The 24,871-nt window shown below is 35.4% G+C and overlaps 1 pseudogene; it reads left to right on the top strand.

Annotated features, from left to right (window-relative positions):
* The first annotated feature begins 230 nt into the window (after window positions 1-230).
* Window positions 231-10,552, top strand: LOC129036519 (uncharacterized; annotated as a pseudogene).
* Window positions 10,553-24,871: the final 14,319 nt, after the last annotated feature.

Genomic DNA, 24,871 nt, shown 5'->3' with positions numbered 1-24,871 from the left:
TTTTATTCATGAATGTTTAAATTCTTTGACTCTTTTGCAATAACATTAGCTTAAAACACACACACATTGTACAGTCGTACAAAATATTTTCTTTTTTTATATTCTTATTTTATAAGCTGTTTTTGTGTTTAATTTTTTATTTTTTTATTTTTACTTTGTACACTTTTTTGTTTAAAACTAAAATACAAACACACATATTAGTCTAGGCCTACACAGGATCAGGATCATCAATGTTATTGCCTTATGCGTCTACATCTTGTCCGACTGAAAGGCCATCAGGAACAGTAACATATATGGAGCTGTCATCTCCTGTAACAATGCCTTCTTCTGGAATACTACCATAGAACCTGTCTGAGGCTGTTTTACAGTTAACTTTTTTATAAATATAAGTAGAAGGAGAAATAGTATACTCCAAAATAATCATATACATAGTATAGTAAATAAATAAATACATAGTATAGTATATACATGAACAGAATAATAATAATGATTTATTTTTTGTCAAGTATTATGTACTGTACATAATTGTATGTGATATAATTTTAGACTACTGGCAGTGCAGTAGGTTTGTTTCCAATAGCATCACCACAAACACATGAGCAATGCTTTGTGCTATGACATTAAGATGGCTATGACATCACTAGGTGATAGAAATGTTTTAGCTCCATTAATAATCTTATATGACCATAATTGTATATGCCATTTATTATTAAATGAAATGTTGTTATGTGGTGCATAGCTATACTTGTGTCTCTCTAACAGGTATTTGTTTCTCTATGTTTTGCTAGTCTGTAAACCAAAAGACAAGCAAACTGCCCTACCTTTATCCAAGCCATTATTTTTCAGAATAGTGACTTAAAAAAACGCAATTAGCACCCAGACTAAATAACAGAAGAATAAAGGCACACAATAATAATTAGTTGACGGCAAAGACGCAAACCTACTGGGCAGGAAAAATGAAGACACTAACTTGGCAGAGAAGCAAGTTTTCTATTAGCTCTCAAACTGCCCTCGAAGAGGAATCCATTACCAGCCTCTAGGAAAGATACCATTTTGGGGAGCTGTGAAGCTTTCACAGTTGTTTTCCAATGATCCAATTATGAAGAGCAAAAAGTGTTTGAAAACTTTGAGAGTCAAAACCTTTCTAATGACTAACTCCTGGAATGGCAGAATGAGAACCTTGATAAACTTGGTGTTCCATGAAAACAACAACAACAACAACAAAAAAGGAAAAACAGCTAAAATTAAACTGGAAATTAAACAAAACTACAAAACAATTGAAAACTATCTTTTAACAAGAAACTACTAAACCTCGGTAAGACAGCTGTTGGTGGTGTTTTAAATTGGGCCTATTCTTGTCTTCCGTCCCTCTTCAGCTTCCTGGCATGGTAACTGTGAAAAGCTCACAGCTGTGCGAGGGTATTACAGTTATTTTTTACTCAGAGTTCAGCTCAAGAAAAAAATCCCCATCCCTAAGATATTACCAATGTCTATAGATATATGCTGACAATATTGCAGCTGTCTACATCTATGATTTAAGATGAGGACCACAAGATCCTGGAGAAAAATTAAAATAAATATGTAGAAAATTAGATGGAGATAGAAAATTTTGAAAATCTTCAATATGTTCCTGAAGATCTAGAAGTCTGTGTATATACACTTACCTGTGTACATGCCCAATAAGACAGGGAAAAGCCGGGTGCGGTGGCTTACGCCTGTAATCCCAGCACTTTGGGAGGCCAAGGTGGGTGGATCACCTGAGGTCAGGAGTTCGAGACCAGCCTGGCCAACATGGTGAAACCCCATCTCTACTAAAAATATAAAAAAATTAGCCGGGCATGGTAGTGGGTGCCTGTAATCCCAGCTACTCAGGAGGCTGAGGCAGGAGAATTGCTTGAACCCAGGAGATGGAGGTTGCAGTGAGCCAACATGGTCCCACTGCACTCCAGCCTGGGTGACAGAGTGAGACTCTGTCTCAAAAAAAAAAAAAAAAAAAAGACAAGGAAAATGAGAAGGAAACAGTTGTGCACTCCTTGCTTTCCTTGAGATCCTGAAAAGCAAGAAGACAAAAATAAGAGTGCCTTGTAAACAATCTGAAGGTTGAAGGTGTGCCTTCACATATTAATCTAATTGTCCATGAAAGAAGACACACAGGTAAGGTAGGTAAGAAAATATTCTGCATGAATGTAGGCTAACCATCAAATTGTCAGGACCTAGAAATTAATCTAAATAAGCCAAAATTAAAAATGAAAATAAGAAGAAGAAAAAGAAAAAGCTGTCTGTGAAGTCAGTGACTAAGGACTGCAAGAAATACAGAATCTAAAGAATCCAGGAAGGTCAAAAAACAAATAAATAGCAAGGAGAAAAACAACAGCAACAAAACAAAATTCAGCAAAACCACAGAACCTCTCTGCAAACCAGAGGAATCTGATTCCAGAATTGTTACAATAAATTCTCTAAAGTTCATTTTTCAACCAAAAATATTATGAGAAATGCAAAGTAATAGAATATATATAACAAGTTGAGAAAAAAATCAGCCAACGCAAAATGTCCCTAAGTAGGAATAGATATTAGACTTAAAAAACAACAAATTTTAAATCAGATTTTAAAACATATTTAAATAACTAATAGAAACTATAGATAAACAAATTAAAGGAAGAATGACAGTTATGTCTCACCAAATATATACCAATAAACAAACCAAATGAAAGTTCATTCAGAGGTCAACAGGTAAAGTAACTACATATTTTTAAAAATTACTAGAGGCTGGGCACGGTGGCTCATGCCTGTAATTCCAGCACTTTGGGAGGACAAGGCAAGCATATCACGAAGTCAGGAGTTCGAGACCAGCCTGGCCAATATGGTGAAACCCCATCTCTACTAAAAATACAAAAATTAGCCAGGTGTGGTGGTGCATGCCTGTAGTCCCAGCTACTTGGGAGGTGGAGGCAGAAGAATTGCTAGAACCCGGGAGGAAGAGGTTGCAGTGAGCCGAAATTGTGCCAATGCACTCCAGCCTGGGCAACAGAGCGAGACTCCATCTCAAAATAAATAAATAAATAAATAGAAAAAAATAAAATAAAATTACTATAAAAGCTGACAAATAGATTTGATCTGAAATAAAAATCAGTGAACTTTAAGATAGGTCAATAGAGATTATCTCTTCCAATTATTAGAATGAAAAATAAATGAGGTAAAATAAAAAGAGTCTCAGTGAATCTAATAAACCATCAAGGATACCAACAATGGAAGTTTAGAGAATGAGAGAGGAAAGAGAAGAGGGCAGAAAATGATTTAATGAATGAAAAATATTTTTCTATTTTTCCAAGATGTTGAGTAACTCCAGGAAGAAAAAATATAGTACAAAAAGATCCACACTTAGGCTACATAATAGTCAAGCAGACGAAAGTCAAAGACAAAGAAAAATTGAAAGCAGCAAGACAAAAAGGTTTTGTCCCATAGATGGAATTCTTAGTAAGATTAACATTTGACTTCTCTTCAGAAACCGTGGAAATCAAGAGACAGGAAAATGAGATCTTGAATTATTGAAACATATTTGCAACCTGGAATTAAAAATTCAGCAAAACACTTCTTTAAATAAATGATAAAAAAAAGTAAGGCATTCATAGATAAATAAAAACTCATGGAATTTTTTCCTAGTAGACCTCCCTATAAAAAATACTCAGTCCTTCAGGCTAAAATTAAAGGGAACTAGACAAAGACACAAATTTACATTTAAAAAATGAATCCCTAAATAAAGATAACTTCACAGAGAAACGTAGAAAACAGTATAAATGTATGTTTGTAACACTTCTTTTCTATTTTACTTATAAGAAAACTGCATACAGCAATAATTGCTTATCTCTGTTGATTGTTTTATATTGTATAAATATGAATAAGTGGAGTTTATTCCAGAAATACAAGGCTAGTGCAATTTTTAAAAATCAATCATTGTAATATAGCACATTAATAAAATAAAAATAAGATCACCTCAATAGATACAGCAAAAAATTTAACAAAATCAAATACACTTTCATGATTTAAAAATACCCGCAAGCAAATGTGAATAGAAGATAACTTTAAAAATCTGTATACAGCATCTATGAAAAGCTCACAGCTGAAATCATAATTAGTGAAAGAAAGGCTTAATGCTTTTATACTATGATAAGATATGAGACAAGAATGTTCATTCCTGCTACTTATATTGAATATTTTAATGGCGGTTCTAGGTAGTAAAGCTAGGTTAGAAAGTAAAAGTCATCCAGTTTGTAAAGGAAGAAATAAAACTATTTCTCTTTGCAGTTGTCATGATTTTGTTGGTAGAAAAATCTCAAAGAATATGGTAAAATACTGACAACTAAGAAATGAGTCAAACAAGATACAAAATCAATATAAAAATAAAATTTATTTCTATACATAAGCAATGAACAGTTTTAAAATGAAATTAAGAAAATAACTTATTCGCAATAACAGCAAAAACAATAAAATGCTTAGGAATGCATTTTAAAGAAGTGTAAGATGTGCACACTGTAAACTACAAAAAATTTGCCAGAAGTAGAAGAAATAATTGAATAAAAAGATCTCAGTTAATGAATTGAAAGGCTAATTATTGTTAGGTTAGCAATAATTATCAAATTGATCTACAGATTATACATAATCTATGTCGAAATCTCTACTGCATTTTTGCACAAATTTACAAGCTGATACAAAATTATTTATGAAAATTCAAATTGCCAGAATAGTCAAAACAATCTTCCACCAAGAATAAAAAAGGTAGATCAATGGAATAAAATGACAGTCAAAAATCAAATCCTTAGATTTATTATCTATTGGTTTTCAGCAAGGATGTCAAGATAATTTAATGAGAAAATAATATTTTCAAAAAACAATGCTGCATCAACTAGATATACACATGCAAAGAATAATTTGAACTCCCTGCCTCACACGATGTACAAAATTAACTCAGACTGAATCATTCACCTAAATATAAGATCTAAGACTATAAAACTGTTTTAGAAACCCAGGAGTTCATCTTCCCTGCCTTATGCTCACTACCTTATTTTTCTTAGATATAAAGCCAAAAGTCCAAGTAACAAAGAGATATAAAAATAAGTGGGACTATTAATACTGTCAACTTAATTGGATTGAAGGAAAAAAGTATTGATCCTGGGTGTGTCTGTGAGGGTGTTGCCAAAAGAGATTAATATTTGAGTTACTGGGCTGGGGAAGGCAGATCCATCCTTAATCAGGTAGGCACAGTCTAATCAGTGCCAGTGAATATAAAGCAGACAGAAAAACATGAAAAGGAAAGACTGGCCTAGCCTCCCAGCCTATATCTCTCTCCTGTCCTGGATTCTTCCCACCCTTAAATATCAGACTCCAAGTTCTTCAGTTCTGGGAATCGGACTGGCCCTCCCTGCTCCTCAGCTTGCAGACAGCCTGTCGTGGGACCTTGCAATCATGTAAGTTAATACTTAATAAACTCCCCTTTATACACACACACACACACACACACACACACACACACACATAGTTCTGTCCCACTAAGGTAATTCTGACTGGATAACATATATATATATATATATATATATATATATATATATATATATATACACACATACATATTAGCTCTGTTCCACTAAGATAATCCTGACTAATACAAATTTTGGTACCGGTATAGATAGTGGTTCTAGAGGAACAGAATATTAAGGATGGAGTTTTTTCATTGGTTTTAGAGTTTCTGAAGTTGGCAGCTTAATATGATTAGACTCAAAAAAATGCTAAGGACTCTACTTCTAATAGTATGGAGAGCACTGATAGTCCTTGACGGAAACTGTTTAGAGAGTTATGCAAAATAAATGCATTTGACACTCCTAATTCACCACTCATGAGCAGCAATGAGTTTAGTAACTCTATACATAATATCTTTGCCCATATGTGGAGAACTTAGGAACATAATATAGCTTGTTGGTTGCTTCCAAGTTCAGTGGACAAAGCGATGAAAGAAAATTATGAACTCAGGTATTCTGTCTCCTGGCTGCAGAAGCAGATACTGAGCCTCAGATCTGCTACAATTGCCCTTAATGACAGTCGTACCTCCTGCAGAGAAAGAGCTGAAACTGTGGAAAAGCAGACACAAGCTCTTAACATGAGAGTGACTGACCTGCAAGGAAAGATGCATGCACAGCCTCACTAGGTGTCTACTGTTAAATTGAGGCCATTGATTGGAAAAGAATGGGACCCTGCAACTTGCAATGGGGACACGTGGGAGGAACCTGATGAAGCTAGGGACACTATGTTTGTAAACTCTGATGAAACTTTTTTGTGAGAAGGAACAGCTTTCCCATCTCCAGTAGCGGCAACATTCCCTCCCTGACCCGTGCTGCCATCAGCCTTTCCACCTTTGTCTGAGGAAAGAAACCCCGTACTGCCTGAGGCAACAGTGATGGCATTCCCTGAGGCAGCTGGCAAGCAAGATAATGTTGATTCTTCTCAGAAGCCACCCCTAACACGTCTCTTTGCTTCTAGACCTATGACTAGACTAAAGTACCAGTGAACACCTAGAGGTGAGGTTGAGAGTGTGACCCATGAGGAGGTGCACTACACTTGAAAAGAACTGTTTGAGTTCTCTAAATTACATAAACAGAAATCTGGAGAACAGGCATAAGAATGAATATTAAGGGTACGGGATAATGGTGGAAGGAATACAGAGTTAGATCATGCTGAATTTATTGATTTGGTTCCACTAAGTACGGACTCTGCATTTAATGTTGCAGCTTGGGGAGTTAAAAAATGGTTCTAATAGTTTATTTGCTTGGTTAGCTGAAATATGGATTAAAAGATGGCCCACTGTGAGCTAGCTGGAAATGCCTGATCTCCCTTGATTTAATGTAAAGGAAGGGATCCAAAGGCTTAGGGAAATTGGGATGATGAGGTGGATTAGTCATGTTAGACCTACTCATCCCATGTGGGAGGGTCCAGGAGATATACCCTTGACCGATGCCTTGCAAAATAGATTTGTGAGGGCAGCCCCTACATCTCCGAAGAGCCTTGTAATTGCTTTTCTCTGTATGTCAGATCTAATGGTGGGAACCGCAGTGACTCAACTACAAAATTTAAATATAATGGAAATAATTGGATCCCAAGGTGGCAAGGGCCAAGTGGCAGCACTCAACCATCAAGGGCAAGGTAAGCACAGCTACCATAATGGACAAGAGAGGCAAAGCAGCAATCAAAATAGTCTGACTTGTGTAGAACTCTCACATTGGTTAATTAATCACGGTGTTCCTAGAATTGAAATCGATAGGAAGCCTACTACATTCCTACTTACTTTAGGTAAGTAGAAAACTTCTAGGTCAAATGGACAAAAGACTAATTTGAATTATAAAAACAGAATATCATGGCCCCTCAATCAATTTCCAGACTTGAGCCAGTTTACAGACCCAGAACCTCTTGAATGATGGGGATGCTAGGTCCCCTTAAGGAAGGACCCTACTACATTACCAACAATTTATGCAGTGAATCATTTTCCCATCCTTCCACAAGGACACACCTGGCCTTTTACCAGGGTAACTGTACACTGGGGAAAGGGAAATGATTAGACATTTTGGGGACTACTGGACACTGGCTCTCAGCTGACCTTGGTTTCAGGGGACCCAAAACCCTGCTGTGGTCCTCCAGTTAAAGTAGGGGCTTATGAACGTCAGGTAATTAATGCAGTTTTAGCTCACATCTGACTTACAGTGGGTCCAGTGGGTCCAGTGGGTTCCCAGACTCATCCTGTGGTAATTTCCCCATTGCCAGAATGAATAATTGGCCTTGACATACTGAGCAGCTGGCAGAACCCCAGATGGTCTACCTGAATGGTAGGATGAGGGCTACTATGGTGAGAAAGGCCAAATGGAATTCATTAGAGCTGCCTCTACCTAGAAAAATAGTAAATCAAAAATAATATTGTATCTCTGGAGGGATGGTGGAGATTAGAGCCACCATCAAGGACTTGAATGACAGTGGATTATGGTAAGCTTACCCAAGTGGTGACTCCAATTGCAGCTGCTGTACCAGCTGTAGTTTTATTGCTTGCACAAATTAACACATCTCCTGGTACCTTGTGTGCAGCCATTGACTTGGCAAATGTCTTTTTCTCCATTCCTGTCCATAAGGCCCACCAGAAACAATTTGCATTCAACTGGCAAGGCCAGTAATATACCTTTACTGTCCTACCTCAGGGGTATATCAACGCTCCAGTTTTGTGTTCTAATGTTATTCAGAGAGAACTTAATCACTTTTCTCTTCTGCAAGATATCACACTGGTCCATTATACTGATGACATCATGCTGATTGGATCCAGTGAACAAGAATTAGCAAACACACTGGACTTATTGGTGAGACATTTGTGTGCCAGAGGATGGGAAGTAAATCTGACTAAAATTCAGGGAACTTCTACCTCTGTAAAATTTATATGGGTCCAGTGGTGTCAGACCTGTCAAGATATTCCTTCTAAGGTAAAGGATAAGTTGCTGCATTTGGCCCCTTTTACAACCAAGAAAGAGGTATAACGCCTAGTGGGCCCATTGGATTTTGGAAGCAACACATTCTGCATTTGGAAATGTTACTCTGGCCCATTTATCAAGTGACCCAAAAGGCTGACAGTTTTAAGTGGGGTCCAGAACAGGAGAAGGCTCTGCAATAACTCCAGGCTGCTGTGCAAACTGCTCTGCCACTTGGGCCATATGACCCAGTAGATCCAATGGTCCTTGAGGTATCAGTGGCAGATAGAAATGCTGTTTGCAGCCTTTGGCAGGCCCCCATAGGTGAATCTCAGCGGAGGCCTCCAGGATTTTGGAGCAAGGCCCTGCCATCTTCTGAAGACAACTACTCTCCTTTTGAGAGACGGCTCTTGGCCTGTTACTGGCCTCTGGTGGAAAATGAACATTGAATATGGGTCATCAAATCACCATGCAACCTGAACTGCCTATCATGAACTGGATGCTTTCTGACTCATCTAGCCATAAAATGGGTCAAGCACAGCATCATTCCATTACCAAATGAAAGTGATATATACGTGATTAGGCTCAAGCAGGTCCTGAAGGCACAAGTAAGTTACATGAGGAAGTGGCTCAAACGCCCATGGTTTTTACTCCTGCCACCCTGCCTTCTCTTCCCCAGCCTGCACTAATGGCCTCATGGGGTGTTCCTTATGATCAGTTGACGGAGAAAGAGAAGACTTAGGGCCTGGTTCACAGATGATTCTGAACAATATGGAGTCACCACTCAAAAGTGGACAGCTGCAGTACTGCAGCCCCTTTCTAAGACATCCCTGAGTGGTGAAGAGAAATCTTCCCAGTGGACAGAACCTCAAGCAGTGCACCTGGTTGTACACTTTTCTTGGAAGGAGAAATGGCCAGATGTGTGATTATATGCTGATTCATGGGCTGTAGCCAATGGTTTGGCTGGATGGTCAGGGACTTGGAAGAAGCATGATTGGAAAATTGGTGACAAAGAAATTTGGGCAAGAGGTATGTGGATGGACCTCTCTGAGCGATCAAAAACCATGAAGATATTTGTATCCCATGTGAGTGCTCACTAACGGCTGACCTCAGCAGAGGAGGATTTTAGTAATCAAGTGGAAAGGGGGAACCGTTCTGTGGACAGCACTCAGCCTCTTTCCCCAGCCACCCCTGTCATCACCCAGTGGGCCCATGAACAAAGTAGCCATGGTGGCAGGGATGGAGGTTACACATTGGCTCAGCAACGTGGACTGCCACTCACCAAGGCTGACCAGGCTACGGACACTGCTGAGCTCCCAATTTGTGAGCAGCAGAGACCAACACTGAGCTCTCGATACAGCACCATTCCTTGGGGGTTATCAGCCAGCCACCTGGTTGCGAGTTGATTACATTGGACTTCTTCCATCATGGAAAGGGCAGAGGTTTGTCCTCACTGGAACAGACACTTACTCTGGATATGGGTTTGTCTATCCTGCATGCCATGCTCCTGCCAAGACTACCATCTATGGACTCACAGAACGCCTTATCCACCATCATGGTATTCCACACAGCATTGCCTCTGACCAAGGCACTCACTTTATGGCTAAAGAAGTGTGGCAGTGGCCTCGTCCTCATGGAATTCACTGGTCTTACCATGTTCTCCATCACCCTGAGCAGCTAGATTGAAAGAATGATGGGATGGCATTTTGAAGTCACAATTACAACGGCAACTAGGTGACAATACTTTGCAATGCTGAGGGAAAGTTCTCCAGAAGGCTGTGTATGCTCTGAATCAGCATCCAATATATGGTACTGTTTCTCCCTTAGCCAGGATTCACAGGTCCATGGATCAAGGGGTGGAAGTGGAAGTGGTACCACTCACTGTCACCTCTAAAGGTCCACCAGCAAAATTTTTGCTTCCTGTTCCTGCGAAATTACATTCTGGTGGCCTAGAGGTCTTATTTCCAGAGGGAGAAAGCCTGCCACCAGGAGACACAACAATGATTCCATTACACTGGAAGATGAGATTGTCACTCAGACACTTGGGCTCCTCCTACTTTTAAGTCAACAGGATACAAAGAGAGTTATACCGTTGGCTGGAGTGATTGACCCGGACTATCAAGATGAAATCAGTCTACTGCTCCACAACAGAGGTAAGGAAGGGTATGAATGGAATACAGGAGATCCATTAGGACATCTCTTAGTTTTACCATGCCCTGTGATTAAGGTCAATGGAAAACTACAATAGCCCAATCCAGGCAGGGCTACAAACGGCCCAGACCCTTCAGGAATGAAGGTTTCTGGCCACTCCACCAGGGAAAAAAACATGATCTGCTGAGCTACTTGCTGAAGGCAAAGGGAATACAGAATGGGTAGTAGAAGAAGGTAGTTATCAACACCACCTATGACCACGTGACCAGCTGCAGAAATGGTGACTGTAATTGTCATGAGTATTTCCTCCTTCTTTTGTTAAAAACATGTTTGTTCATGTATACACTTGTACTAAGAAGATATCTTCATTTTATTTCCTTTTTCCTTTATCATGTAACATGCGATTTATTGACTTTATATCAGTATTTAAATAATGTTAACTCTATGTAGTAGTATGTGTTGGGGATTTGTGTGTTCCTGGTTATATGAAGGATAGTTGTATTACGCTAGGCACAATTATGACCTTATTATTGTCTTTATTTGAAGATTATGTATGATCTCAGGAGATGTGTATGAGTTGAAGTTGACAAGGGGTGGACTTGTGATGGTTAATACTGAGCGTCAACTTGACTGGATTGAAGAATACAAAGTATTGATCCTGGGGGTTCTGTGAGGGTGTTGCCAAAAGAGATCAACATTTGAGTCAGTGGGCTGGGGAAGGCAGATTGACTCTTAATCTGGTGGGGACAATCTAATCAGCTGCCAATGAATACAAAGCAGGCAGAAAAACGTGAAAAGGAGAGATGGGCCTAGCCTCCCAGCCTACATCTTTCTCCCATGCTGGATGCTTCCTGCCCTCCAACCTCAGACTCCAAGTTCTTCAGTTTCGGGACTCAGACTTGCTCTCCTTGCTCCTGCTTGCAGACAGCCTATTGTGGGACCTTGTGACTGTGTTAATACTTAATGAACACTTAATAAACTCCCATATATATATATATATATATATATATATATAATTTCTGTCCCTCTAAGAGAACCCTGACTAATATGGTAAGTAATACTGACTAGATTAAAATTTGAAAATTTTGTACTTAAAAAGACATTATCAATAAACTTAAAAAAAACTGTAAAATAAAATATTTGCAAATCTTATGTCTGATAAAACATGTATGTCTGGAATATGTAAATAATTCTTACAAGTGGAGAATGAAAGATAACCCAATTAAAAATCAACTTTAAATAGAGATTGTTCCAATGATATATTCAAGGCAAATCAAAACCACAAGATACCATTTCACACCCACTAGGATGACTATAAGCAAAAATACAATAACAGATGTTGGTGAAGTTATGGAGAAATAGGAACTCTCATGCATTGCTGGTAGGAGTATAAACTGATGCAGCTGTTTCACAAAAAACGGCTTGGCAGTTCTTCAAAAGGTAAACATAATTATTATATGACTAAGCAATTCTATTCCTAGGTCCTCACTCTAATAAAATTAAAAATCTCATAAAAACTTCTACGTGAACGTCTTTAGAAGCATTATGCATAATAGTGTAAAAAAATAAAATGTTCCTCAGTTCATGAATGAATAAATAAAATGGGATGTAGCCATAAAATGGAATATTGTTCAGAAATAAAAAGGAAGTACTGAGACATATTATATGAATAAAATTTGAAAACATTGTGATAAGTGAAAGAAGGATTCCAATATATAAAATGTTCAGAATAAACACAGATATTCAAAAAGAAAGTGCATAAGCAGTTTCTAGGGTCTGAGGGAAAAGTAATGAAGAATGACTTCTAATTGGTACAGGGTTTCTCTTTTGAGTGATGAAATGCTTTAAAATTAAAATGTGATAATGATTGGGTAACGCAATGTAAGACAAACCACTTTAAAACAATTTTATGTTTTTCTATTTCAAATCATATCTCAAAAATGATCTTTTAAATGTAATATAATGGCATTCTCAGTAGCCTTGTTTTATATAATATAGTTTTAAAAATAAAATATTTATATTTGCAAGTTATTTTATTACTAATATTTTTAAAATAATTTTTTTACAGTTAAAAATATTTCTAAGGTGTGCTCATGGTGTTTTTAATCAATGTTATTTTCTTAAAGTAACACTGATGTATTTGCTTCTAGGTAGTCCTCTATTTTTGTAACAACATCCAGTGTTCCTTGGAATCCATAGTTTTTATATGCTTTGTTTCTTTTCTTATACACCCTTCTGCCTCTCTATATGAACTGAATATGAACTTTCCCTAAAGCATCTGAAACAAAAGATTTTTGGGGAAGGCAACACACTTAATTTAATCTATATTACAGGACGAAGTTTCTGTCTCTGAGAAATGGAAAACATTCTTTGCCACTTAAAGCCTATGTCAGTTTTATAGCCTATTGTTCGAAATCCAGACAGTCACCTTCTCCAACCTTTCAAGACCATTACTCTTTTCCTTCATACCCCTAATTTTACATGAAATATTTCTTTCCACCTGTATATTCCTATAAGCAATACACAAAGCCAACGCACAGTAACATTATATATATATATATTTTTTTTTATTTTTTGAGACTGAGTCTTGCTCTGTCACCTAGGCTGGAGTGCAGTGGCACCATCTCAGGTCACTGCAAGCTCCGCCTCCTGGGTTCATGCCATTCTCCTGCCTCAGCCTCCAGAGTAGCTGGGACTACAGGTGCCTGCCACCTAGCCCAGATAATTTTTTGTATTTTTAGTAGAGACGGGGTTTCACTGTGTTAGCCAGGATGGTTTCGATCTCCTCACCTCGTGATCCACCCTCCTTGGCCTCCCAAAGTGCTGGGATTACAGGCGTGAGCCACCGCGCCCGGCCTATATATTGGCTCTTTTCAAGACTTCTCCTAGAGACTGCAGACTCAGTAGGCACTTGGTATGGTTTTCTATTATTGCAGAAAATGTTTTCCCAAATGTTTTATTGTTTTCTCAAATGTTTTCCATGACATAATATGTATGTTCAACCATTTTTTCAGGATATAATATCTGCTTCTTAGTATCTGCTACCCTACTGGTAAGCCCATGTCACACATATTGATGGAATATCATTATTATTTAAATGTTTAATATTTTTATGTATTTGGTATATTCTGGTTGTAAGTCCTTTATCAAATATATAATTTGAAAATGTATTGTCTGACTCTCTGGCTTCTTTTTATTATAGTAGCAATGGATTTCAAAGAGTAAACATTTTTTATTTTGATAAATTATGAATTAAATATATAATTTTCTTCTCTTATGTATTGTGCTTTTGAGGTTTCCTATAAATGTTTTTTTCTTCTCCTGACAGCAAATATTTTTCTTCATGATTATTATACTGTGTTTTATAGTCTTTGGTTTCATATTAAGGTCTAGAGCTCATATTGAGTTAATTATTATATATAGTGGCTGGTAGATATGGAAACTTAATTTTTGCATGTCGATGTCCAATTATGCTAGCATAGTTTGTTGAAAATTCTATAGTTTCTAATGCAGGAACAGAAAACCAAACACTGCATGTTCTCATAAGTGGGAGCTGAATGATGAGAACACATGGACATATGAGGGGGACAATACACACTGGGGCCTGTTGGAGGAGGTTGGTTGTGGGAAGGAGAGGAGAATAGTTAAGAGATGAGATACTGGGCTTAGTACGTAGGTGATGAGATGATCTGTGCAGCAAACCACCTGCCACACATTTACCTATGTAACAAACCTGCACATGTACCTCAACTTAAAAATTGAAAGAAAAATTCTATAGTTTCTTTGACCAAATATGTAGAGGCGTATATTTGGACTCTATCCTGCTCCACCTTTTAACATATGTGTTTCCTTTCCAAAACCACCGCTTGATTACTATGACTTTATTTAAAGCTTGATGCCAGGCATTGAAAGGCAAGTGCTCCAAACTTGTTTTTTATGTTTCAAATTTCTTGTGGCTCTTCCAATTATTTTGTCTGGCCATAAAATTTTTTTAACGACTTTGTCAATTTCTTAAAAAGTAAAAAAATCCTTCTGGGATTTTGATTGGAACTATATTGAATTGACAGATCACTTTAAGGAGAACTGACATCATGAGGATATTGAGTCTACTAATCCATAAACACAATGTGTCCTCCACTTATTTCTTTGATGTCTCCCATTAACGTTTAGCAATTTTAAATATGTGAATATTTTACATATTTTGCTGTGTTTAAACCTAAGTATTTCAAGTTTTATAACTGAAATTTTATTAAATTTTAACGACTATTGTTTATCGATACTATATCAAATTATAATCATTTCTTATATATTGACCTTATATTTGAGAGATGGCTAAATTCATATTAGCTTTTGTTTTTTAGATATTTTGAGATTGCTTTTGTAGATATTTGATTTGTGTATAGAAATAGTATTATTTCTATATTTTCCTAAAAAAATTTTCTATTCTTTTTTTACATAAACATTACTTTTTTCTTGCCTGTGTAGATCATCAAGTATGATTTGAATAGGAATGGAAAACAGACACTATGTTGTTATTTCCAATTTTAATATGAAAGCATTCAGTTCTCCCCAATAAACGTAATGTTAGCTGTGGATTTTTATTTTTGTTTTTTAGTGAATGTCTTCATTAGGATAACTGTATTCCCTTTTCTTCTAGCTTTATGCGTTTTTTTAACCATTAATGGATTTTAAATTGCATCAAATGCTATTTCTAACTCCAACAAGAGGAATGAAAGGCTTTAACTCTTTGTTTTATCATTATGAAATGGAAGTCATTGACATTTGATTGTGAAAACAGCTTTTCATTCCTAGTATAAATCTTGTGTGATCATGACATATTATCATTTGCATATATTGTCAGATTTGATTTTCAAATATTTCACTGACAACTTTTTCATCTTTGTCCATGATTATTATTGCTCTCTCTGTGGTTTCTTTTTATTTTTAATTAACTTTATTTTAAGTTCTGGGGTACATGTGCAGGATGTGCAGGTTTGTTACACAGGTAAACATGTGCCATTGTTGTTTGCTGCACAGATGAACCCATCCCCTAGGTTTTAAGCCCACCATCCGTTAGCTATTCTTCCTGATTGTCTCCCTCCCACCGCCCTGCTCCACAGGTCCCAGTGTGTGTTGTTCCCGACCATGTGTTCATGCATTCTCATCGTTCAGCTCCCACTTATAAGTGAAAACAAGTGGTGTTTGGTTTTCTGTTCCTGTGTTACTTTGCTGAGGATAATGGCTTCCAGCTGCACCCATGTCCCTGCAAAAGGCATGACCTCATTCAGTTTTATGGCTGCATAGTATTCCATGGTGTATATGTACCACATTTTCTTTATCCAGTTCACCATTGGTGGGCACCTAGGTTGATTCCTGGTCTTTGCTATTGTGTATAGTGCTGCAATGAATATATGCATGCATATAGCATTATAATAGAATGATTTCTACTGCTTTGGCTATGTACTCAGTAATGAGATTGTGGGTCAAATGATATTTCTGCTTCCAGATCTTTGAGGAATCACCACACTGTCTTCACAATTGTTGAACTAATTTCCCACCAACATTGTAAAAGCATTCCTTTTGCTCGGCAACCTTGCCATCTTCTGTTGTTTCTTGACTTTTTAATAATTGCCATTCTGACTAGCATGACATGGTGTATCTCCTTGTGGTTTTGATTTGCTTTTCTCCAATGCTCAGTGATATTGAGATTTTTTTCATGTTTGTTTGCTGCATGTATGTCTTTTGTGAGAAGTGTCTCTTCATGTCCTTTGCCCACTTTTTAATGGGGTTGTTTTTTATTATAAATTTATTTAAGTTTGTTGTAGGATAAGTTCCTATATCCTCTGGATATTAGATCTTTCTCAGATGGATAGATTGCAAAACTTTTCTCCCAATCTGTAGGATGTCTGTTCACTCTGATGACAGTTTCTTTTGCTGTGCAGAAGCTCTTTAGTTTAATTAGATCCCATTTGCCAATTTTTGCTTCTGTTGTTTTTGCCTTTGGCATTTTTATTATAAAGTCTTTGCCCATGCCTATGTCCTGAATGATATTTTCTAAATTTTCTTCTAGGGTTTTTATAGTTTTGGGTTTTTTATATTAAAGTTTTTAATCTATCTTGAGTTAATTTTTGTGTAAGGTGTAAGGGAGGAGTACAGTTTCACTTTTCTACATATGGTTAGTTCTCTTATGAGAACTGTTTATTAAATAGGAAGCACCATTTATTAAATAGGGAATTATTTCCCCATTGCTTGTTTTTATCAGGTTTGTTGAAGATCAGATGGTTGTAGGTGTGTAGTCTTATCTCTGAATTCTCTATTCTGTTTCATCAGTCTATATGCCTGTTTTGGTACAATTACCATACTGTTTTGGTTACTGTAGCCTTGTAGTATAGTTTGAAGTCAGGTAGCATGATACTCCAGCTTTGTTCATTTTGTTTAAGGTTGTCTTGGCTATTCAGGCTCTTGTTTAGTTCCATATAAATTTTAAAATAGTGTTTTCTAATTCTATGAAGAATGTTACTGGTAGTTTAATAGGAATAGCATTGAATCTATAAATTTCTTTGAGCATTATGACTGTTTTCACAATATTGATTCTTCATATCCATGAGAATGAAATATTTTTCCATTTGTTTGTGTCCCCTCTGATTTCCTTGAGCAGTGGTTTGTAGATCTCCTTGAAGAGATCGTTCACTTCCCTTGTTAGCTGTATTCTTAGGTATTTTATTATCTTTGTAAAAAATGTGAATAGAAGTTCATGCATAATTTGGCTCTCTGTGTGCCTATTGTTGGTGTGTAGGAATGCTAGCAAAGAACCTTTGTAAGATACTCCATACTCTCTGAGAAGATCATACCCAAGACACATAATCAGCAGATTCTCTAAGGTTGAAATGAAGGAAAAAATGTTAAGGGCAGCTGGAGAGAAAGGCCAGGTCACCTGCAAAGGGAAGCCCATCAGACAACCGGTGGACCGCTCATTGGAAACCCTACAAGCCAGAGGAGATTGGGGGCCAATATTCAACCTTCTTAAAGAAAAGATTTTCCAATCCAGATTTCTGTATCTGGCAAACTAAGCCTCATAAGTGAAGGAGAAAGATCTTTTTCAGACAAGCAAATGTTGAGGGAATTCGAATTCATCACCAACAGGCCTGCCTTGCAAGAGCTCCTGAAGGAAGCACTAAATATGGAAAGGCAAAACTATTACAAGCCACCATAAAAACACACAAAGGATACAAGCCCGCAAATTTAACCAGCCAGCATCATGACAAGATCAAATTCACACATATCAATATTAACCTTAAATATAAATGGGCTAAATGCTTCAATTAAAATACACAGAATGGCAAGCTAGATAAAGAGTAAAGTTCCATCAGTGTGTTGTCTTCAAGAGATATATCTCACATGCAACAATACCCATAGACTCAAAATAAAGGGATGGAGGAAAATTTACCAAACAAATGGAAAACAGACAAAAGCAGGGGTTGAAATCCTAACTTCTGACAAAACAGACTTTAAACCACAAAAGATAAAAAAAAAAAAAAGTCAAAGAAGGACATTATATAATGGGAAAGGGTTCAATTCAACAAAAAGAGCTAACTATCCCAAATGTACATGAACCCAGGAGCACCCAGATTCATAAATCAAGTTCTCAGAGACCTTCAAAGAGACTTGGACTTCCACACAATAATAGTGGAAGAGCTTAACACCCCACTAACAATATGAGACAGATCGTCAAGACAGAATATTAAGAGAGATGTACAGGACCTAAACTCAGTTCTGAAATCAAGTGGACATGACAGATATCTACAGAACTCTCCCTGCCAAAACAACAGAATATATATTCTTCTCGTCGGCACATGGCACATACTCTAAAATTGATTACATAATTGGAAGGAAAACACTCCTCAGCAAATGCAAACGAACTAAAATAATAACAAAAATTCTCTCAGATCACAGCACAGTCAAATTAGAACCCAATATTAAGAAACTCACTCAAAACCACACAAGTGCATGGAAATTTGCTTTTCTAATATGTTGTTTTCATTTTTCACATCAGAGTAATGCTAGTCTCCTGAAATGAGTTAGACTACTTCCCTTTGTTCTGAAACAAAATGTGCGAAATTGATATTTTTTTAAAATGACTGGTAGAATTTGCAAGTGAAGCCATCTGAGCCTGCAGTTTTCCCTGCTGGAAAGTTTCTAGTATCGATTTACTTGCCTTAATAGATATGGGACTATTCAAATGTCTCTTTCTTTTTGAGTTATGTTTAGAAAGGTGGGTCTTTCAACAGATGTGTCCATTTTATCAAAGTCATCAATTTGTGGGTATAGATTTGTTTTCAGTACCTCATAATAATGACTTTTGTAGCAACTTTAGGGTCAATGGTGATACTATGTATTGAATTACCTACATTTGTAATTTGTGTTTTGTTCACAACTACGTTTTTTTTTGTTCTTAATTTTTTATTTCTCCATTTATTTCTGCTTGCTTTAGGGTAAATTTTTCTTCTTTTTCTATTTTCAAAGTAAAACTGCTTATTGATTTAAGACATTACTTTTTCAAATATAAGCATTACATTTAAAATTGCCCTCTTAGCACTGCTCTAGCTGATTCTTAAAAATTTTAATATGCTGTGTTTTCATTTTTAATTATTATAAAATATTTTATGATGTTCTTCTGACTGCAAGCCAGAGAATAATTAGAAGTGTGTACTTAATTTTCAAGTGTTTTTATATTATAAATATACCCTTTACTCAATGATTTAAATTCCTTTTTCACCTGTGACTATACTTTGCATAATTTTAATTATTTAAAATTGTGAAAAATCTTATTTATGCCCCAGAATACAGCCTATCTTGGTGAATGTTACATGTGTACTTAAGACATATAGATTTTCCTCCTGATTTTGGGCATTTTGTGGTATTAATTTCATCTTTGTATAGTTCATCTAAAATTGTTTTCAAGTCTTTTGTTGTTAGTTCCACACACATTTAGCATTCTTATTTCTTCTTGGAGAATTGATCCCTCATTCTTTGTGCTGTATTCTTCTTTATCCTTCGTCATTTTTAATAAAGTCTACTTTTGGATAGTAATGTAGCTCTTCCAGTTTTCATTTGGTTGTGTTGGTATGATAATTCTTTCTCGCTCCTTTTCTTTTCTTTTAAACTATCTGTTTATACATTAAAAATTGAGTTTTAACCAAAAGCATTGAAAAAGAAGAAAAAATTGGATGTCTTACACTTTCTGATTTCAAACTGTACTACAAAAGTATACAGTAATCATAACAGTGTGGTATTGGGATAAAGACAGACATATAGATCTATGGGATATAATAGACATTGCAGAAATAAACCCTCACATATATGGTTAAATAATTTTTTACAAGAGATCCAAGACTATTCAATGGAAAAATACATTTTATTCAACTCACGGTGTTGAGGAAACCAGTTATACACATAGAATATAGATTGGATCCTCAATTTACACCATATGCAAATATTAACTCTAAATATATGCAAGTCTTGAAATATAAACTCTTAAAAGAAAATATAATGAAAAAAGCTTCACGACATTGGATTTAGCAATGATTCCTTAAATATGACATTAAAAGCACACGCAATAGAATTTTAAAAAGTGGGTAATAGAATTTCAAATTTAAAACTTCTGTACATCAAAGGAATCGATTGACAGGGAAAGGACAATGCATGGCAAGAGAAAAAAATTGCAAATCACTTGTGATTGGCCTTCTACAACTAACCACATGTTGAAAATATATGTTTTATTATGTGTTGTGCTTAACTTGTTCAGACTTGTTTTCTCTTGTCATTGTTTTCTAAAAAATACAGTATAACAATATTTGCATGGCATTTACATGATATTAGGCATTATCAGTAATTTAGAGATTAAGTGTATGGGAAGATGTGTGTAGTATATATTCAAATATCACACAACTTTACTTTTTGAGGTAGTTCTTCTTTTTTTTATTTTATGGAAGCATAACAGTTGTAAATATTTATGGATCATATTTGATATTGTGATACTAGCATACGATATATAATGATAAAACAAGGGTAATTGGGATATACGTAACTTCAAACATTTATCATTTATTTGTATTTGAAACTTTCCATTTCCCCTCTTATAGTTATTTTTAAATATGCCATAACATGTTAGCTATAGCAGTACTATTGAGCAACTGAACATTAGATCTTTTTCCTTTAACTATTTTTATACTCATTAATTAAGCCCTCTTTATTTCACATTCCCACTATCCTTCAGAGTTCCTGGTGACCATCATTCTACTCTCTATATCCATGAGGTCATTTTTTTTTAGCTCCCATGTATGAGTGAGAACATGAGGTATAGGATACCTGTCTTTCTGTGCCTGACTTATTTCACTTAACATAATGTCTTCCAGGTTGATCTACGTTGTTGCAAATGACAGAATTTCATTACTTTTATGGCTGAATAGTATTCTATTGTGTATGTGTGCCATATTTTCTTTATCCATTCATTGATAAAGTGTCCTTCATTGATGGACACTAAAGTTACTTCCATATATTTACTATTGTGAAAGTAAGGCAATAAACATGGGAGTGCAAATATCTCTTTGATATACAGATTTCCTTTATTTCAGATATATACCCATCAGTGGGATTGCTGGATCATATGGCAGTTCTATGTTAACTTTTTTCTGGAACCTCCATATTTTTTACTCTAGTGGCTATGCTAATTCACATTTTTACCAACAGTGTAGGAGAGTTTCCTTTTCTTCTCATCTTCACCAGCATTTATTACTTCTTGTCTTTTTGGTAAGAGGCATTTTAACTGGGTGAGGTAATATCACATTGTTTTCCTAATTTTCATTTTTCTGATGATTACTGATTTTGAAAATTTTTTATATACCTGTTGGCAGTTTGCATTTTTTTTTTTTAGAGAGAAATGTTTGTTTAGATTTCTGGGACATTTTTAACCTAATTATTTTTTTCTACTATTGAGTTGTTTGTTTCTCATATATTCTGATTATTAATCCTTTCTCAGACAAGCAGTTTGCAAATATTTTCTCCCATTATGTAGATTCCGTCTGCAGCTTTGTTAATTGTTTCTCTGTTTGGAGATTTTCTCTTGATGTGATCACAATGGTCAATTTTTGCTTTATCTGTGTTTTTGAGATCTTACACAAAAAATCTTTGCCCAGACCAATGTACTGGAGTGTTCCCCAATGTTTTCTTCTAGAATTTTTAGAGTTACAAATCTTATATTGAAGTCTTTAATCTACTTTGATTTGATTTTTGTGTATGGTGAGAGATAGAAACCCCATTTCATTCTTCTGCAGATGGATATCCACTTTTCCTAATATCATTTACTGAAGAGACTGCTCTTTCCCCAATGTATGCTCTTGGCACCTTTGTCAAAAATTAGTGCATTTTAGGCGAGCAGATTTATTTAAGTTCTCTATTCTGTTTCATTAGCCTGTATGTCCATTGTATTGCCAGTATCATGCTGTTTTGGTTGCTGTAACTTTCTAGTATAATTTAAGGTTAGGTAACGTGATGCCTCCAGCTTTCTTCTTTTGGCCCAAAATTGCTTTGGCTATTCTGGGTCAATTGTGTTTCCATATGTATTTTAGAATTTTTTTTTCTATTTCTGTGAAAATGTCATTGACATTTTGATATGAAGTACACTGACTGTAGAACAATTTGGGTACTACGGACAGTTTAACAATATCGATCCTTTCAATTCATGAAAGAGAATATCCTTCCATTTTTTGTATCCTTTTCAATTTCTTATATAAGTGTTTTATAGATTTTATTGTAGAAATATTTTACTCCTTTGCTTATGTTTATTGTGAGGTATTTTATTTACCTGTAGCTATCATAAATTAGATTACTTTATTGGTTTATTTCTCAGATTGTTCACTGTTGGTATATAAAATGGTATGGATTTTCATATGTTGATTTTGTATCTTACAACTTGACTGACTTTATCAGTTCTACTGGCTGTTTTGGTGGAGTCTTTAGGTTTTCCTAAATATAAGATCATTGCAACAAGGATAATTTGATGTCTTCTTTCCCAATTTGAATTCCTTTCATTTCTTTCTCTTGTCTAATTGCTCTGGTTCTGACTTCTAGTACAATGTTGAATAAAAGTGGTGAAAGTGGACATTCTTGTCTTGTTCCAGATCTTACAGGAAAGACTCTGTTTTTTCCTGGTCAGTTTACTAGCTATGGGTTTGTTACATATGGCCTGTATCAGGTTGAGGTATGTTCCTCCTACACCCAGTACATTAAGAGTTTTTATCATAAGAAGATGCTGAGTTTTATTGAATGCTTTTGTTTAGCAACTATTGAAATGATCATATCATTTTTGTCCTTCAGGTTGTTCATGTAATGGATCACATTTGTTGATTTGTATATGTTTAACAGACCTTAAATCCCATGAATAAATCCCACTGGTCATTGTTAATGATCTTTTAATGTGTTGTTGAATTTGGTTTGCTAGTATTTTGTTGAGGATATTTGCATATTTGTTCATCAGTAATATCAGCTTGTAGTTTTCTTTTTTTGTTATGTCTTTGTCTGCTTTCAGTATCAGTGTAATACTGACCTCATATAATTAGTTTGGAAGTATTTCCTCCTCCTGGATTTTTTTAATAGCGTCAGTAGAAATGATATTAGTTCTTCTTTAAGTATTTGGTAAAATTCAGCAGTAAATTCACCAGGTCCTTGTCTATTCTTTGATGGGAGACATTTTATTCATAGTTCTATCTTGTTACTTAATATTGATCGATTTAGGTTTTATATTTCTTCATGGTTCATTCTTGGTAGGCGGTATGTGTTTAGAAATGTATCCATTACTTCTAAGTTTTCAAATTTAGTGGTACATAGTTGCTAATGGTAGTCTCTAATGATTCTTTGAATTTCTGTGATATCAGTTGTAATGCCTCCTTTCTTGCCTCTTGTTTTATTTGGATCTCCTCTCTTTTTCTCTTAGGTTGGCTAATGGTTGGTCAATTTTGTTTATCTTAAAAAAAACAACTTTTCACATAACAGATCTTTTGTATAATTTTTGTATTCATTTCGTATATTGCTGCTCTGATCTTTATTATTTCTTTTATTCCATTAACTTTTGATTTGGTTTGCTCTTGCTTTTCTACTTCTTTAAGATGCATTGTTAGGTTATTTGAAATCCTCCTCCTTTTTTGATGTAGGCATTGCTAAAACCTTCCTGGTTAGTACTGAGTTTGCTGCATATATAGGTTTTTGTGTATTGTGTTTTCATTTTCATTTGTTTCAGTAATTTTATGTAAATGTTCTTCTTAATTTTTTTCATTGACTCAATGGTCATGCGAGAACATATTGTTGAATTTCTATGTATTTGTATAGTTTCCAAAGCTCCTGTTATTATTAATTTCTGGTTTTATTTCACAGGGCTCAGAAAAAAATACTTAATATGATTTCACTTTTTTGAAACTTGTTTTATGGATTAACATGTGGTCTATCTTTGAAAATCTTCCTTTTGCTGAGGAGAATGTGTATTCCATAGCAATTGGATTTTATATTCTGTACATGTCTACTATGTCCATTTGTTCTAAGTGGAGATTAAGTCCAATGTTTTTGTGTCATTTTTCTGTCTAGATGGATCTAACCAGAGCTCAAAGAAGAGTGTTGAAGTCCCCATCTGTTACTGTACTGTCTTTAGCCCTAATAATATTTTTTTATATATCTAAGTTCTCCAGTGTTAGGTGCACATATATTTACAATTGTTACATTCTCTTGCCAAATTGACCCCTTTATCATTCTACAATGACCTTCTTTGTCTTTTTTTTTTTACTGTTTTTGTCTTTAAATCTATTTTATTTGATGTAAGTATAGCTACTTGTTTTTGGTTTCCATTTGCATGGACTATCTTTTTGCATCCTTTCATTTTCAGTCTATGTGTGTCTTTAAGGGTGAAGTGAGTTTCTTGTTGGCAGCATACATATAGTTAAGCCTTGTTTTTTAAAAAAATTCTTATTTTTTTTAATCTATGCAGCCACTGTATGCCTTTCAACTGGAGAATTTAGCCTATTTATATTTAATGTAATTATTAATAGGTAAGGACTCACTATTGCCATTTTATTATTTGTCTGCTGGTTGTATTGCTAGTCTTCTATTCTGTCCTTCCTGTGTTCCTTTGTGTGTAAGTTTGTCTGATAGTATGTTTTAACTTCTTGTTTTTTTATATTTTCATA

This window comes from Pongo pygmaeus, chromosome 1, assembly GCF_028885625.2.
Source record: "Pongo pygmaeus isolate AG05252 chromosome 1, NHGRI_mPonPyg2-v2.0_pri, whole genome shotgun sequence".
Taxonomy (NCBI): domain Eukaryota; kingdom Metazoa; phylum Chordata; class Mammalia; order Primates; family Hominidae; genus Pongo; species Pongo pygmaeus.
This window is presented reverse-complemented; position numbering and strand designations above follow the sequence as displayed.